Source organism: Callithrix jacchus, chromosome 4, assembly GCF_049354715.1.
Source record: "Callithrix jacchus isolate 240 chromosome 4, calJac240_pri, whole genome shotgun sequence".
In the NCBI taxonomy this organism is placed as follows: Eukaryota; Metazoa; Chordata; class Mammalia; order Primates; family Cebidae; genus Callithrix; species Callithrix jacchus.
Genome location: NC_133505.1, coordinates 24,854 through 41,380, shown reverse-complemented (window position 1 = coordinate 41,380; position 16,527 = coordinate 24,854). Strand labels below are relative to the sequence as shown.

The 16,527-nt window shown below is 46.9% G+C and overlaps 1 protein-coding gene across 7 annotated transcripts in view; it reads left to right on the top strand.

The window, feature by feature from the left end:
• The window catches only part of LOC144576561 (uncharacterized), a 91,480-nt gene that overhangs the window by 53,982 nt on the left and 20,971 nt on the right, over positions 1 to 16,527 (top strand). The window lies entirely within an intron of this gene.

The following is a 16,527-nucleotide window of genomic DNA, read 5'->3' as shown; positions in this document are numbered from 1 at the left end:
GACACGAAATTAAGATGACAGGCAGCCAGCTGGACAGCCACAGCCTCATCAAACCCAAACATGCAGAGGCTGGCCTAGGGGGGTGACACAGAAATTGCCAGGCATGATGGCTCATGCCTGTAATTTCAGCATTTTAGGAGGCCTAGGTGAGCGGATCACTTGAGACCAGGAATTCAAGACCAGCCTGACCAATATGGTGAAACCCCAACTCCATTCAAAATACAAAATTAGCCAGGCACGGTTGCAGGTGCCTGTAACTCCAGTTACTTGGGAGGCTGAGGCAGGAGAACTGCTTGAGCCTGGGAGACGGAGGTTGCAGTGAGCTGAGATCACACCATTGGACTGAAGTCTGATCAACAGAGTGACTCTGTCTCAAAAAAAAAAAAAAAAGGACACATCGAGACGATTTCTACACAGAATTGTGAGTGAGGGTCCCTCCTTTTGGGGGTAATGTCGGGAAATTTCCAGAATCTGGGAGTGGGCACCAAGCATGTGGCTGAGAATCCTGGACAGTAGCAACATCCAGATGTACTTAGCAGAGGAATCAGGGATGTGCCTGACTGGGGTATCAACAAAGATGTCAATTCCAGCTGGCTGTTCATGTTGATGCTATATATCTGGTATATAAATTCTCCTGTCAGAAACTCTATTTAGAAAGGCAAAGAAGAAAGAAAATCGTGCTCCCGTTCCCAGAAGGAAAGGGCAAGAAGGCAGGAAAGTGGAAGGGAACTTCCTGGTGCTGCAGCCTGAATCTCCACTCGTGTTGCTGTCTTCCCCACTAGACTCTGTACTTCCAGAAAGGGCTGGAGATGGGCACAATGCCAGCCCCTCCCTTCTCTCCAGAAGTATTCCCCAATGCTGACATTCACAGTAATTGCTGATTTCTGTTCCTCTCTCTCTTTTTGTTTTTTTTTTTTGTTTTTTGAGGCAGGTTCTTGCTCAGTTACCCAGGCTGGAGTGCAGTGGTATAAACATGGCTCACTGCAGCCTTGACTCTTGGGCTCAAGTGATCATCTCCCCTCAGCCTCCTGAGGAGCCAGGACTATAGGCGTGCATCACCATTCCCGGCTAATAAAAAAAAACTTTTTTCTGTAGAGACAGGATCTTACTATGTTGCCAGGCTGATCCCAAACTCCTGCGCACAAGCGATCCTCCCTTCTCGGCCTCCCTAAGTGTTTGGTGTTACAGGTGTGAGACACCACACCTGGCCTCCTTCTGTTTCTTTAGAGTAGAGCAGCCCTAGTATGCATTTCCAACCCATAACTGTTTCCCAGCATTGTTATGTCTTTTAAGCCTCTTTCAATTTCCAAGTTTGTTAGCTGGGTGAGTGCTCACACCTGTAATCCTGATGTGATAGGATCATTTAAATTCAGAGGTTTGAGACCGACCTGGACAACAAGGGGAGACTCCTGTCTCTACAAAACCTAATTTTTTTTTTAACTCCAGCCAGGCTGCAGTGCAGTGGTGTGATCTCAGCTCATGGCAACCTTCACCTCCTGGGTTCAAGCCATTCTTCTGCCTTATCCTCTCGAGTAGCTGAGATTACAGGCACATGGGACCATGCCCAGCTAATTTTTATACTTTTAATAGAGCCAGAGTTTCACCATGTTAGCTTGGCTGTCCTCAAACTCCTGACCTCAGGTGATCTGCCCACTTCAGTCTCTCAAAGTGCAATGATTGTGATCACAGGTGTGAACAGTGCCCGGCAAAATCTAAAATTTAAAAAAATATGCAATCTACAAGTTTTTTCTCTATCCCTTTTCCCTTTTTATTCTTTTTTCTTTTTTTGAAAGAGAGTCTTGCTCTGTCACCCAGGCCAGAGTGCAATGGCACAATCTCAGCCCACTGCAACCTCCGACTCCCGGGTTCAAGTGATTCTCTTGCTTCAACCTCCTGAATAGCTGGAATCACAGGCATGTGCTACCACACCTGGCTAATTTTTGTATTTTTGGTAGAGATGGGGTTTCTCCATGTCGGTCAGGCTGGTCTCAAACTCCTGACCTTGTGATGTGCCCACCTTGGCCTCCCAATGTGCTGGGATTACAGGCCTGAGCCACCTTGCCTGGCCTATCCCTTTTCCTTTCTATGAATTTTGGAAGACTCCACATTGTTGGGTCTTTCTCAAAGTCTGGATTTCCTTGGTGAAGGTGAACCCATTCTCTGTCTTTTGTATTTGTGGCATATTTGCAGGTGGATTCATGGTCACCCCATTAGATTAGAGTTTGATTATGTTGGCAAGATTCAGTGGGTGATATGATTGATCTCTTAGTGATGATGAATTCTATCCTATTGTCTCTCTTATTTTATTCATTTTTTAAATTATTTTAAATTTTTAAAAGAGGGGTCTCATTTAGTCACCCAGGCTGGAGTGCAGTGACTCCACCATAGCTCACTGAAGCCTCAAGCAATCCGCACACCTCAGCCTCCTGAGTAGCTGAGACCACACACCACCACACCCAACTTTTTTTTCTTTTTTGAGATGAAGTCCCGCTCTGTCGCCCAGGCTGGAGTACAGTGGTGGGATCTCAGCTAATTGCAGGCTGCGCATCCCAGGTTAATGCAATTCTCCTGCCTCAGCATTCTGAGTAGGTGGAATTGTAGGCACCTGTCACCACACCCAGCTAATTTTTATATTTTTAGTAGGGATGGGCTTTCACCATGTCGGTCAGGCTGGTCTGCAACTCCTGACCTCAAGTGATCTGCCTGCCACAGCCTCTCCAAGTGCTGGGATTACAGATGTGTTCTACTGCACCGCACCTGGCTAATGCCCAGCATTTTCTTTTTTTAGACTGAGTGTTGTTTTTTCACCCGGGCTGGAGTTTAGTGGCGCAATCTCAGCTCACTGCAATCTCCACCTCCTGGGTTCAAGCGATTCTGCTGCCTCAGCCTCCTGAGTAGCTGGAATTACAGACACCCACCACCACGGCCAGCTAATTTTTTTATTTATAGTAAAGATGGTGTTTCATCATACTGGCCAGGCTGTTCTTGAACTGACCTAGTAATCCACCCACCTCAGCCTCCCAAAGTCCTGGGATTCCAGGCGTGAGCCACCATGCCTGGTACCTAATTCTTATTCACTGGTCATGTATGAGAGCTATGGAACGTTTTTCCAGAATACATGCTGGCCCCATCAGAACATCAGGGTTCAGTCTCCTAAGAGATGTTCCTCTGTTTGTGCTACACACCCAAATAATCCATCACAGTCCACTGTTAGAATATTTCCAGGAATTACAGTGGCTACAGTCTAGATAAAAAAACACTGAAGTAGGAGTCAGCAGACCCCGGGACTCTTGACTCAGCCACTAACAACTTCATGTGTACTTGGGGGAAAAAAAGCTGGAGCGACCACACCTGTAATCCCAGCATTTTGGGAGGTTGATGTGGGAGGATTGCTTGAGCCCAGGAGTTTGAGAGCAGCCTGGGCAACATAGCAAGACCCCATCTCTACAAAAAAACTTGAAAAAATTTTCCAGGTGTGGCTGTGTCCCCCTGTAGTCCCAGCTACTCAGGGGGCTAAAGCGGGAGGATCACTGGAGTCCCGGAGGTCAAGACTGTAGTGAGCCAAGATCATGCCATTGCACTCAAGCTTGGGTTTCAAAGTGAAACAAAGCTGGAGCTTTTGTTTTCGCATTTGTAAAAGGTAAATGATACTATCTCCTTCATGGAGTTACTATGAGGATAGAAATACAATTATTTCTTTTCCCTCTTTTTTTAGAAATACAATGAGATAGGCATAGTGGCCAGGTGAGGTGGCTCATGCTTGTGAGCCCAGCACTTTGGGAGGCCGAGGGGGGTGAATCACCTGAGGTCAGAAGTTCAAGACCAGCCTGGCCAACATGGTGAAACCCTGACTCCACTAAAACTACAAAAATCAGCCCAGCGTGGTGGCACGTGCCTACAATCTCAGCTATTCAGGAAGCTGAGGCAGGAGAATTGCTTGAACCCAGGAGGTGGAGGTTGTAGTGTGCCGAGATCGTCCCACTGCACTCCAGCCTGGAAGACAGAGCAAGACTCCATCTCAAAACCAAAACAAAACAAAACAAAACCCGGTGTGGTGGCTCATGCCTGTAATCTCAGCACTTTGGGAGGCCGAGGTGAATGGATCACCTGAGGTCAGGAGTTCAAAACCAGCCTGACCAACATGCAGAAACCCTATCTCTACTAAAAATACAAAATTAGCCAAACATGGTGGCGCGTGCCTGTAATCCCAGCTACTTGGGAGGCTGAGGCAGGGGAACTGCTTCAACCTGGGAAGCAGAGGTTGCAGTGAGCCGAGATTGCACGCCAGCATAAACAACAAGAAGGAAACTCCATCTCAAAAATAAAAATAATAGATAGGCACAGTGCAGAAGACAATGTCAGGTGACACCTGTGCCACAACTTAATACCACTTTGAGTCCGGACAGACAACATAGGTCTCTGTGCCTCAGTTTTTCCACCTGTCAGATAGGAATCATATGAGGATACTCTCCCAAGATGATGCTCAAGGCTAAATAATGTTACCCACGAACGAGCCTAGACAAGGACCTCCTGCATTTTAAACACTCTTCCCTTTTGGCTGTTGTCCTTACTGTTATTATTTTACTAACTAAAGTGCTTTCTAGCCTGCAAAAAAAGGATCTGAAGTTTGTGAGCAAGACCGTTACTCTTTACCAACTGATTAATAACCCCAATTTTTCTTTTTCTTTTCTTTCTTGGTTTTTTTTTTTTCTTTTTTTTTTTTTGGTCTGGGAGAAAGAGGTGGAAAGGCAACTTTCCATATACATTTATATATATATGTACATATATATGTTTGTATGTGCATATATATACATATAATTTCATTTTAGGTTTTGGGGTACATGTGAAGAACATGCAATATTGTTGCATAGGTACATATGTGTCAATGTGGTTTGCTGCCTTCCTCCCCATCACCTATATCTGGCATTTCTCCCCATGTTATCCCTCCCCAACTCCCCACCCCATGCTGTCCCTCCCCTAGTTTCCCACCACAGACCCCAGGGTATCATGTTTCCCTCCCTGTGCCCATGTGTTCTCATTGTTCAACACCCACCTATAAGTAAGAACATGCAGTGTTTGATTTCCTGTTCTTGTGTCAGTTTGGTAAGAATGATGGTTTCCAGGTTCATCCATGTCCCTACAAGGACACAAACTCATCGTTTTTTATGGCTGCACAGTATTCCATGTTGTCACAATTTCCCTGTCGAGTCTACCATAGATGGGCATTTGGGTTGTTTCCAAGACTTCATTATTGTAAAGAGTGCAAAAATTAACATTCGTGTGCATGTGTCCTTATAGTAGAACGACTTATAATCCTTTGTATATGTACCCAGTGATGGAATTGCTGGGTCAAATGTTTCTATTTCTAGGTGCTTAAGGAATCGCCAGTCTTCCACAATGGTTGAACTAATTTGCACTCCCACCAACAGTGTAAAAGTGTTTCTATTTCTCCACAGTTTCTCCAGCATCTGTTGTCTCCAGGTTTTTTAATGATTGCCATTCTAATTGACATGAGATGGTGTCTCAATGTAGTTTTGATTTGCATTTCTCTAATGACCAATGATGATGAAGATTTTTCATATGTTTGTTGGCCTCATGTATGTCTTCTTTTGTAAAGTGTCTGTTCATATCTTTCACTCACTTTTGAATGGGCTTGTTTGTTTCTTTCTTGTAAATCTGTTTTAGTTCTTTGTAGATTCTGGTTATTAGCCCTTTATCAGATGGGTAGATTACAAAAATTTTTTCCCATTCTGTTGGTTGCCAGTTTACCCTAATGATGGTTTCTTTTGCTGTGGAGTTTGATTAGGTCCCATTTGTCTATTTTGTCCTTTGTTGCCAATGCTTTTGGTGTTTTAGTCATGAAGTCCTTGCCTATGCCTATATCCTAAATGGTTTTTTGTAGGGTTTCTTCTAGGATTTTTATGGTTTTAGGTCTTATGTTTAAGTCTTTAATCCATCTGGTGTTAATTTCAGTGTAAGGTGTCAGGAAGAGGTCTAGTTTCTGCTTTCTGCATGGGACTAGCCAGTTTTCTCAACACCATTCATTAAACAGGGAATCCTTTTCCCATTGCTTATTTTTGTGAGGTTTGTCAAAGATCAGATGGTTGTAGATGTGTGGTCTTGCCTCTGAGGCCTCTGTTCTGTTCCATTGATCTTTATCTCTGTTATGGTATCAGTAGCATGCTCTTTAGATTACTGTAGGATTGTAGTATAGTTTGAAGTCAGCTGGTGTGATGCCTCCAGCTTTGTTCTTTTTGCGTAGATTTGACTTGACTATGTGGGCTCTCTTTTGGTTCCATATGAAGTTTAAGGTGGTTTTTTTCCTGTTCTGTGAAGAAGGCCCTTGGTGGCTTGATAGGGATAGTGTTGAATCTATAGATTACTTTGGGAAGTATGGCCATTTTCATGATATTGAATCTTCCCAATGAATACCATGGAATGTTTCTCCATCTGTTTGTGTCCTCTCTTATTTTGTTGAGCAGTGGTTTGTAGGTCTCCTTGAAGAGGTCTTTAAATTCCTTGTTACTTTTATTCCTAGGCATTTTATTATCTTGGTAGCAATTGTGAATGGCAGTTCATTCTTGATTTGGCTCTCTTTAAGTCTGTTATTGGCGTATAGGAATGCTTGTGATTTTTGTGCATTAATTTTTTATCCTGAGACTTTGCTGAAGTTGCTTATCAGTTTCAGGAGATTGTGGGCTGAGACGATGGGGTCTTCTAGATATACAATCATGTCGTCCGCAAAGAGAGAAAATTTGACTTCCTCCTTTCCTATTTGAATACGGTTTATTTTTTTTTCTTGCCTAATTGCTCTGGGTAGAACTTCCAGTACTATATTGAATAGGAGTGATGAGAGAGGACATCCTTGTCTAGTGCCAGATTTCAAAGGGAATGCTTCCAGTTTTTGCCTATTCATTGTGATACTGGCTGTGGGTTTGTCATAAATAGCTTTTATTATTTTGAGATAAGTTCTGTCAATACCTAGTTTATTGAGAGTTTTGCCTTCTCTGCATCTATGGAGATAATCCTGTGGTTTTTGTGTTTGGTTCTGTTTATGTGGAGAATTGTGTTTATAGACTTGTGTATGGTGAACCAGCCTTACATTCCAGGATGAATTTTCTTTCCTTTCCTTTTCTTTTTTTTTTTGAGACAGAGTCTCACTCCCCCTCCAAGGCTCAAGTTATTTTCCTGCTCAGTCTCACGAGTAACTGAGATTACAGGCACCCACCACTAGGCCTGACTAATTTTTGTATTTTTTTTTCATAGAGACGGGCTTTCACCATGTTAGCCAGGCTGGTTTCAAACTCCTGATCTCAGGTGATCCACCCACGTCAGTCCCCCAAAGTGCTGGGATTATGGGCGTGTGCCACCACCCCATCGCACAACCCCAGTTTTTTTGTACCAACTTTGATTACAGAAATTGGCATGACTCCCAGATTCCCATAATGCAAATTGTCCTCCCAATTATAACTGCTAGTTTGTTTTCATTTAAGAAAAACAAGACAAACAGAAATTGAAATGCTGGTCATTTCTGTTGACAAAAAGATAAGAATGGCCGGATGCAGTGGCTGATGCCTGCAATTTCAGCAATTTGAGAGGCTGAGGTGGGAAGATCACTTGAAGCCAGGAGTTCGAGACCAGCCTGACCAACACGGTGAATTCTCCTCTCTACTAAAAATACAAAAATGAGCAAGGCAGGGTGGCATGTGCCTGTAGTTCCATCTACTCAGGAGGCTGAGGCAGGAGAATCGCCCAACCCAGGAGGCGGAGGTTGCAATGAACAAAGATCATGCCACTGCACTCCAGCCTGGGAAACAAGATCAGAGCACCATCTCAAAAAACAAAAAAATGTAATGTGACTGCTATTTTCTTGTTATAATCACAGAGTTCATGTGGAAAAGCTAAGCAATATGAAAAAATACAGAGTTAAAGATATAAAAAAATTACCCCACATTGGATCAGCAAACTTTTTTTTTTCTCTTGAGATAGACTAGGTCTTGCTATTGCCCAGCCGGTGGGCAGTGGCACAGTCACAGATGCCTGCATCCTCGACCTCCTGGGCTCACTCTGTGCTCCTGCCTCCCAAGGAGCTGGGACTACAGGTACACACCCCTACACCAAGCTATTTTTTTTAATTTTTTTGTAGAGGTGAAGTTTCACTGTGTTGCCCGGGCTGGTCTTGAATTCTTGGCCTCAAGTGATCCTCCCGCCTCAGCCTTCCAAAGTGCTGGGATTACAGGCATGACCTTATCTGGAGACTGGGTCTTTACAGAGGTTATCAAATTAAAATGGGTCATGATGGTGGGGCCCTGATCCCATATAACTGGTGTCCTTACTAAAAGGGAAATTTGTTGCCAGTAAAAGAAAAAGAAAGAGTAAAATATTTTTTTTTGAGACAGTCTTGTTCTGTTACCCAGGCTTGAGTGTAGTGATGTGATCATAGCTCAATGCAGCATCAATCTCCTGGGTTCAAATGATCCTTCCACCTCAGTTTTCTGAGTAGCTGGGACTACAGGTGTGTTCCACCATGCCCAGCTAATTTTCTGTATTTTATGTAGAGATGGTATCTCACTATGTTTCCCAGGCTAAACTTGAACTTCTAGGCTCAAGCAATCCTGTCTCGGCCTCCCAAAGTGCTGGGATTATAGGTGTGAGCCACTGTGCCTGCCCAAAAATAAATTTTCACACAGAGACAGACATGCATAGAAGGACAATGGCCACTATAAGTCAAGGGATGCCTGCTGTCCCAGAGCCTCCAGAGAGCACCTGGCCTGCAGACACCCAACTACACTTTCGGCCTCCCAATTGGGAGACAATAAATTTTTATTTTATTTATTGATTTATTGAAACAGGGTCTCGCTCTGTCACCCAGGCTGGAGTGCAGTGGCATGACCTCAGCTCACTGCAGCCTCATTCTCCCTGGTTCAAGAAATCCTCCCACCTCAGCCTCCAGAGTAGCTTGAGATCACAGGAACATGCAACCATGCCTGGCTAATTTTTTTTTCTGAGATAGATTCTTGCTCTGTCCCTCAGTCTGGAATAAATTGGTGTGATCTCAGCTTACTGCAACCTCCACCTTCTGGGATCAAGCATTTCTCCTGCCTCAGCCTCCTGAGTACCTAGGATTACAGAGGCACACCACCACACCCAGCTAATTTTTGTATTTTTTGTAGAGAGGGTTTCACCATGTTGACCATGCTGGTCTCGAATTCCTGACATCATGATTTGCCTACCTCAGCCTCCCAAAGTCATAGGATTACAGGTGTTAGCCACCACTCCCGGCCTTGTATTCTTTCAGTAGAGATGGAGTTTCATCCTATTGGCCTGGCCAGTCTCGATCTCCTTACCTCAAGATATCCTCTCATCCTCCCCAAAGTAAATGAGCCATCATGCCCTTGGTCATTCATGAATGTGTAATCAGGTTTTGTCCAGGATCAGAGGCTCATGCCTGTAATTCCAGCACTTTGGAAGGCTGAGAAGGGAGGGTCCCTTGATGCCCAAAGTTTGAGGACAGCCTGGCCAACATGGTGAGGTCCCATCTCCACACACACACAAATATTAGTTGAGCATGGTGGCATGCACCTGTAATCCCAACTACTCAGGAGGCTTAGGTGATAGGATTGCTTAAGCATGGGAATAAGAGGCTGCAGTGAGCTATGATTGTACCACTGCACTGTAGCCTGGACAACACAGGAAGTCCCTCTCTGTCTCTATAAAAAAAAAAAAGGCGTTGTTTGATTTTGTGTTTCTGTTGTTGTTACTGTTGTTTTTTGAGATGGAGTCTCACGCTCTGCCCAGGCTGGAATGCAATGGTTCAATCTCGGCTCACTACAACCTCCACCTCCTGTATTGAAGTGATTCTCCAACCTGAGCCTCCCGAGTAGCTGCGATTACAGGTGTGCACCACTACCCTAGGCTCATTTTTATATTTTTAGTTGAGATGGGGTTTCACCACGTTGGCCAGGCTGGTCTGAAACTCCTGACCTCAGGACATCCACCCGCCTTGGCCTCCCCAAGTGCTAGAATTACAGATGTGGGTCACTGAGCCCAGTCGATTTTATGTTTTGGCTGGGTCGGGTCTGGTAGGTGTATGGTTAATAAACCAGGTCTTAATTTTTCTAGGCTACCTGGGGCTTGGGCACGCACTGACAGCAATGTCGTGGGTGGTGACATTGGCTTCGAACGTGGATGAAAACAAGATCTGGTCTCCTTTTTTTACCCAGACAGTGTTGATCAGCTGACCTAGGAGATAAAAGAACTGGTATATGAGGCCATGTGTACATCCTGGGAAAGGGGATGCCAACTGCTGGGACCCCAGCCCCCCCTGCCACCAACCAGCCCACCCTGCCAGTGGCTCTTCCATGTTTATTACAGCTTTTGAGAGGTTCACTATTCAAAGGAGGATGAACTGAGGGAAGTCCAGGGCTGGGGCACAATTCTGTTAAACCTGATAAGGAATCGTGGGTTTTCAAGAAAACCCACAGCCAGACATGGTGGTTCATGCCTGTAATCCCAGCACTTTAGGAAACCTAGGTGAAAGGATCACTGGCGGTCAGGAGTTTGAGGCCATCATGACCAACATACTGAAATCCCATCTCTACTAAAAATACATAAATTAGCCAGGTGTGGTGGCATATGCCTGTAGTCCAGCTACTCGAGAGACTGAGGGCTGAGAATCCCGGGAGGTGGAGGTTGCAGTGAGTAGAGACCACACCATCGTATTCCATCCTGGGTGACAGAGTGAGACTCCATCTAAAAAATAAATAAATAAATAAAGTGAGAAAACCAGGCATGGGGGTGCATGTCTGTAATCCCAGCACTTTGGGAGGCTGAGCTGGACAGATCACTTGGGGTCAGGAGTTCAAGATCAGCCTGGCTAACACGGTGAAATCTTGTCTCTGCTAAAAATACAAAAATGAACCGGGCATGGTTGCGTGTGCCTGTGATCCAAGCTACTAAGGAGACTGAGGCAGGAGAATTGCTTGAACCCGGAGGTGTAAATTGCAGTTAGACAAGATTTCACTACTGCACTCCAGCCTGAGGGACAGAGCAAGACTCCCCTTTAAAAAAAAAATCATAGAAGACCGAGATATCCGCAGATAATGCACCGTGTCACTTTCCCCGTGCACTTTTCCTGCCTCTTGGTAGACAGTTCCTAACATCACCATGAGATCCTGGTGAAGGAGGGGTGGATACTGAGGTTGCTACAGTTTTATGAACCATTTTTCCCCAGAGAGAGATGGTCATCTTCTGTCAGATTCCTTTGAGTGTTTTGCCAACCCCTGCTGTGGGAGGTTTACCCTCAGGGCACTCCTCCATGAAGCCACCAGGTGACGCCATTGCCATATAAATGAAACAAACTGACCCGACATTAGAAAATGGTGTTCTACTTTCTTTGAGCTGAGTGGGGTGGGTCAAACCTGTAATCCCAGCACTTAGGGAGGCTGAGGTGAATAGATCATTTGAGTCCAGGAGTTCGAGTCCAGCCTGAAAACATGGTGAAACCCTGTCTGTTTTAAAAATACAAAAATTAGCCAGGCATAGTGATGCACACCTGTCATCCTAGCTACTCAGGAGGCTGAGACAGCAGAATCGGTTGGGAAGCAGAGGTTGCAGGGAGCCAAGTTTGTGACTCTGCACTCCAGCCTGGGTAACAGAGTGAGACTCCATCTCCAAAAAAAAAAAGTGTTCCTAAGGACTGAGAGGGGAAATTGAGGCATGCAGACTGGAGTTGGGGTGGGGCTTGGTGAGAGAATGGGTTTAAGTAACCTGTGAAGGACTCTCAGAAAGTCAGAGCAACATAAAGATTATTTATTCTACCTCCCGCTTCCACATTTTCCAGATATAGAAACCAAAGCTGAGAGGGAGGGGGATATGTATCCCAAAAGCACCACGTTGGTAGGGAGCAGGGATGCCAGAGAAAACACAGGACATCCAGTGAAGTGAGAGTTTCAAACTCTCAGTGTATGTCTCAAATAATGCACAAGACTTAAACTAAAACTTTATTTACTTTTTGTCTTCAAAGGTAACTGGGCATCTTTATGATGATTTGCTAAGTCTTACAACCCTCATGTGGGTAAAATGAAGATTAGAAAGATACTTAAATGTAATAAGCAAACATGCAAAATGAGGGCAACTCTTTCCCATTTTGCAGACAAGGGAACTGCACGTTAGGGAGGGGACTTGCCCCAAAGTCACCCTCACAATCCTCAGAGTCATGATTTGAACCCAGTCCTTATTCCAGAGGTCTCAACTTCACTGTTGTGGCCAGGAACAGCTCCCAGTCCCACTCGTGTGTGTGCATGTTCTTTCTTGAATATGACTCTCCCCCCATCGTGTAAGTGGGTGGTTCCCCTCCCTGACATTGACGGACTCTGTCTTCAGCAGGCGCCTCCTGACCCAGCAGACCCCCATGAGCCCAGATCCCTGGGACCCGGTGGCTGTCCTTATCACATTCCTTGACTCCGCATCTTAGGATCCAAGTCTGACCCTCTTCAGGATCTGCAGCTGTGTTACAGAAAAGGGGACCCGATCCAGACCACAAGGGAGGGTCTTCGGATCTCGTGTAAGAAGCAATTCAGCATGAGTCTGTAAAGTGAAAGCACAATTGTTTGTTTGTTTGCTTTTTTTGTTGTTTTGTTTTGGTTTTGAGATGGAGTCTTTGTTGCCCAGGCTAGATAGAGAGTAGCGGTGTGATCTTGGCTCAGTATGACCTACGCCTCCCGGGTTCGAGAGATTTTCCTGCTTCAGCCTCCTGAGTAACTGGGATCACAGGTGCATGTCACCACACCTGGCTAATTTTTATATTTCTAGTAGAGATAGCATTTCACCATGTTGGCCAGGCTGATCTAGAACTCTTGACCCCAGGTGATCCACCTGCCTCAGCCTCCCAAAGTGCTGGGATTACAAATGTGAGCCACAGTGTAAGTTTATTCTTTCCTTAAACAGCAAGTTTTTTAAGAAGATGAAGATGAAATAGCTACTCCATAGAGCAGCCCAGAGGGCGCTGGTGCCCATCTTTAGGGTCATTTCTTCCTGACATGCTAAATGAGGGCTAGACTATTCATGACTCCCCTTTTATAGATCTTATAGGGAAACTTTCTGATGTTGCCATGGCATTTTTAAACTGTCATGGCGCTGGTGGCAAATGTAGGAGTGAGGATGAGCAGAGGTCACTCTGGTCATCATCTTGGTTTCGGTGGGTCTTGGACTGGCTTCTTTACTGCAGCCTGTTTTACTGACAAGGTCTCTGTGACCTGTGTCCTGTGCTGCCCTCCTGTCTCATCCTGTGACTCAGCATGCCTTCACTGCCTGGAAATGAAACCCAGTAGGTCTCAGCCTCCTTTTACGCATCTCCTATTCAAGATGGAGCCGCTGTGGTTCACACCCCTCTGGCAGCTGGGCTCCCCGGGATCTCCTGAGGTTCTGTCCCCTCCGTGCCTAGCTCCTGGGTCCCTCCACCATCGCTGTCTTCCTGAGCCACCTGCCTCTGAGTTTCTTTATCAGCATGAAGAGGAATCACTTTCAGGTTCGGCTTTTGGGGGAAAAGACGGACCAGGCAGGAAGTAGGGAGGAAGACACAGGCCCTGGTGTGGGCGATGGGGAGGGCAGAGCTGAGTGGGATCCGGCGGGTCTGGCTTTGTTCTTGTCTCTGCGAGTTGCCCATCGTGCAGACCTGCCCCTCTCCTTCCCCATCGCATCGGACGGCGGCTCTTCCCTCCATTGTTCAGACCCCAGGCCCCGGGTCAGATCAATGCCTTTTTCTCCTGCACCCCATCAGTCAGCAGATTTTCTTGGCGTCATCTGAAAAATGCATCCAGCAGCAAGGCCCTGGCTCACTCCTTACTTCCGCCCCAGCCTCTCTCCACTTCCAGCCACAGGAGACCTGTGTGAGCTGAATTCATCACACCCTCCTCTTCTCAGACCTACAGCAGCCCCATTTTCCTCAGTCTGAGCCAAAGGCCCCACAGTGGCCCACCTGGCCCTCCCTGAGCTGCCTCATTGACTCCAGCCTCACCTTCCACCCGTCTCCCTCCCTTTCCCACCTACCCCATCCTCACACCTGCCTGATGTTCACACATCTCTCCAGGCATCTGCTTTAGCTGCTCTCCGCCTGGACCACCCTCACTCTAGAAGACCCTTGTCCCCTCCAGCACCCCCTGCAGTCAGGTCCACCTTCCTCACCATCGTTCAGCAAGGACACACCCCGCCCATCCCTCTCCTTTCAGCATCTCTCTTCCTTGGCCTGTTTGGGGTTCATTTTTGCTGTTCCCCAGCACTTCCCACTTCCTAAAGGGCCCTTCAAGAAGCACCCGGAAGGGGCCAATGGCCTTGCTCTCCTTAGACTAGAAGCTCCACGGCAGCACAGCACACTCTTTATGGCAGATTCAGTATCTAGTTAGTGCTCGGCATGCAGAAGGTGCTGGACAAGTGTTTGAGAACTACGGAAGAATGGAGGGAGGGGAGAAGGGTAGGAAAGAGGAAGGGAAGAAGGGAGGGATGGGGAGAAATGAGGGAGGGGAGGAGTGAAAAGGAGGGAGGGAAGGAAAGATAGGAAAGGGGAGGACAGATGGAGGGAAGGAAAGAGTTGAAAGAGGAAGAGAAGGAATGATGGAGGCAAGGAAGAAAGGGAGGAGGGAGGTGGAAAAAGAGGGTAGAAAGCAAGGCAGGAGAGCAGAAGAAAGGAGTAGGGAAGAAAAGAAAGGTGGAAGGGGGATAAAGGGAAGGAACTTATTTTCTCTCTAGGCCCAGCTGTCCCAATTATCTGTCATTTGGCCAGCCTCCTGCATGGCCTCCTCCGAGCACAGTGACTCATGCCTCTAATCCCAGCACTTTGGGAGTTCGAAACAGGTGGATCACCTGAGTTCAGGAGTTCTAAACCAGACTGGTCAACATGGCAAAATGCCATCCCTCTTAAAAAATACAAAGATTAGCTGAGCATCGTGGCAGGCACCTATAATCTTAGCTACTCCAGAATGTCAGGCAGGAGAATCACTCGAACCCAGGAGGCAGAGATTACAGTGAGCCAAGATCGCGCCACTGCACTCCAGGCTGGTAACCAAGCAAGACTCCATCTCAAGAAATAACAAAATACCTTCTCCAGGCAGCTGCCTTCTGATGATGCCCCTCCCCGGTTAAGCACAGACCCCGAACTCCTGCCTGACCCTAAAGTGCCAAGTGACGCCGCGCATGTACTCCTCTGGCCACACTGAGTGTCCTCTCAGTCATGCTGCTCCCTCTGCCTAGGTGTTTGTTGTCCCCTGTCTCAGAGCCTTCAATCCCTCTTCCCGGCTCCATCCCCTCATCCTCTGCCTGCCCAGCACCCACCTCCTGGCCATTTAACATGTAGCTCAGGTTGTAATCCCAGTACTTTAGGAGGCCAGGGGCAGAGGGTCACTTGAGCCCAAGAGCTTGAGGCCAGCCTGGGCAACAGAGTGAGACCCCACAACTCCACCAAAAATGTAAAAGGAAGAAAGATGTAGCTCAGGCATTACCCACCTCCAGGTAGCCTTCCTGATGGTGCCATACCCAGGTGGGCTCAGGGGCAGCCTCTGTTCTCTGGGCACCAGAAGCCTCCTTTCTGTGGCAGTGGTCCTGGGTCAGCTCCTGCAGGAATCCAGGCACAGGATGATGGTGGATGGATCAGGACTGAGGGTCAGAGATGCGGAGAGGCAGACAGCTTTGGGAAGCAGTAGGAAGGATCAGCAGGATTTGCTGCACGGTGACTGTCAGGGTGCAGGGGAGAATTCCGGACCAGCTGTGTCTTCATCTCTCTCTTCCCTCCAATCCCAGGAGAGCAAACGAGGCAGAAGGACTTGTGGTCCCGAGTCACCAGCTCTATCCTCAGGAACTCGAGGACCATCAAGTTCCATGGCTGGGAGGGAGCCTTTCTGGACAGAGTCCTGGGCATCCGAGGCCAGGATCTGGGTACCTTGTGGACCTCTGGCCTCCTCTTCTTTATGTCGCTGGTGTCTTTCCAAGCGTCTACATTTCTGGTCATGTCACTCTAGTCTCTATGGTGATCAGGACTGGGGAAGGAGTGTGGGGCTCAGGAGGTGAGGTAGGTGGAGCCTCCCTGATCCTACCACCCTGTCCATCAAAACCCACACATTCTGGATCCTGTTCTCACCGGGTTTCTGCTATCTTCTGCGTGAATGAATTAATTCCATCATTCTGGTGAAGGTGACAGCGGCCGTTGAGGTCTGCTCTTCTGAGAGTTCCAGGCTTCCACTGATGTGGGGAGGAGAGTTCAGGTGCAGACAGGCTGCAGAGATAGAATCCAGGGTATGAGTGGCTTTTTTGCTGCTGGCCAACAAATGTCCATAGCCACCCTGTCACTGACGTGATTCTTGTTCTGCCGTTGTCGTTTATTTCTGATTGCTGTCAGAACACTCTTCCTAAAGCACAGCTTTCTGAAGAATTTAAACATGTTGATGCATAGGCAAGGCACAGTGACTCACGCCTGACATCCGAGCTCTTTGGGAGGCTGAGGTGCCTTGAACCCAGTTGGTGGAGGTTGCAGTGACC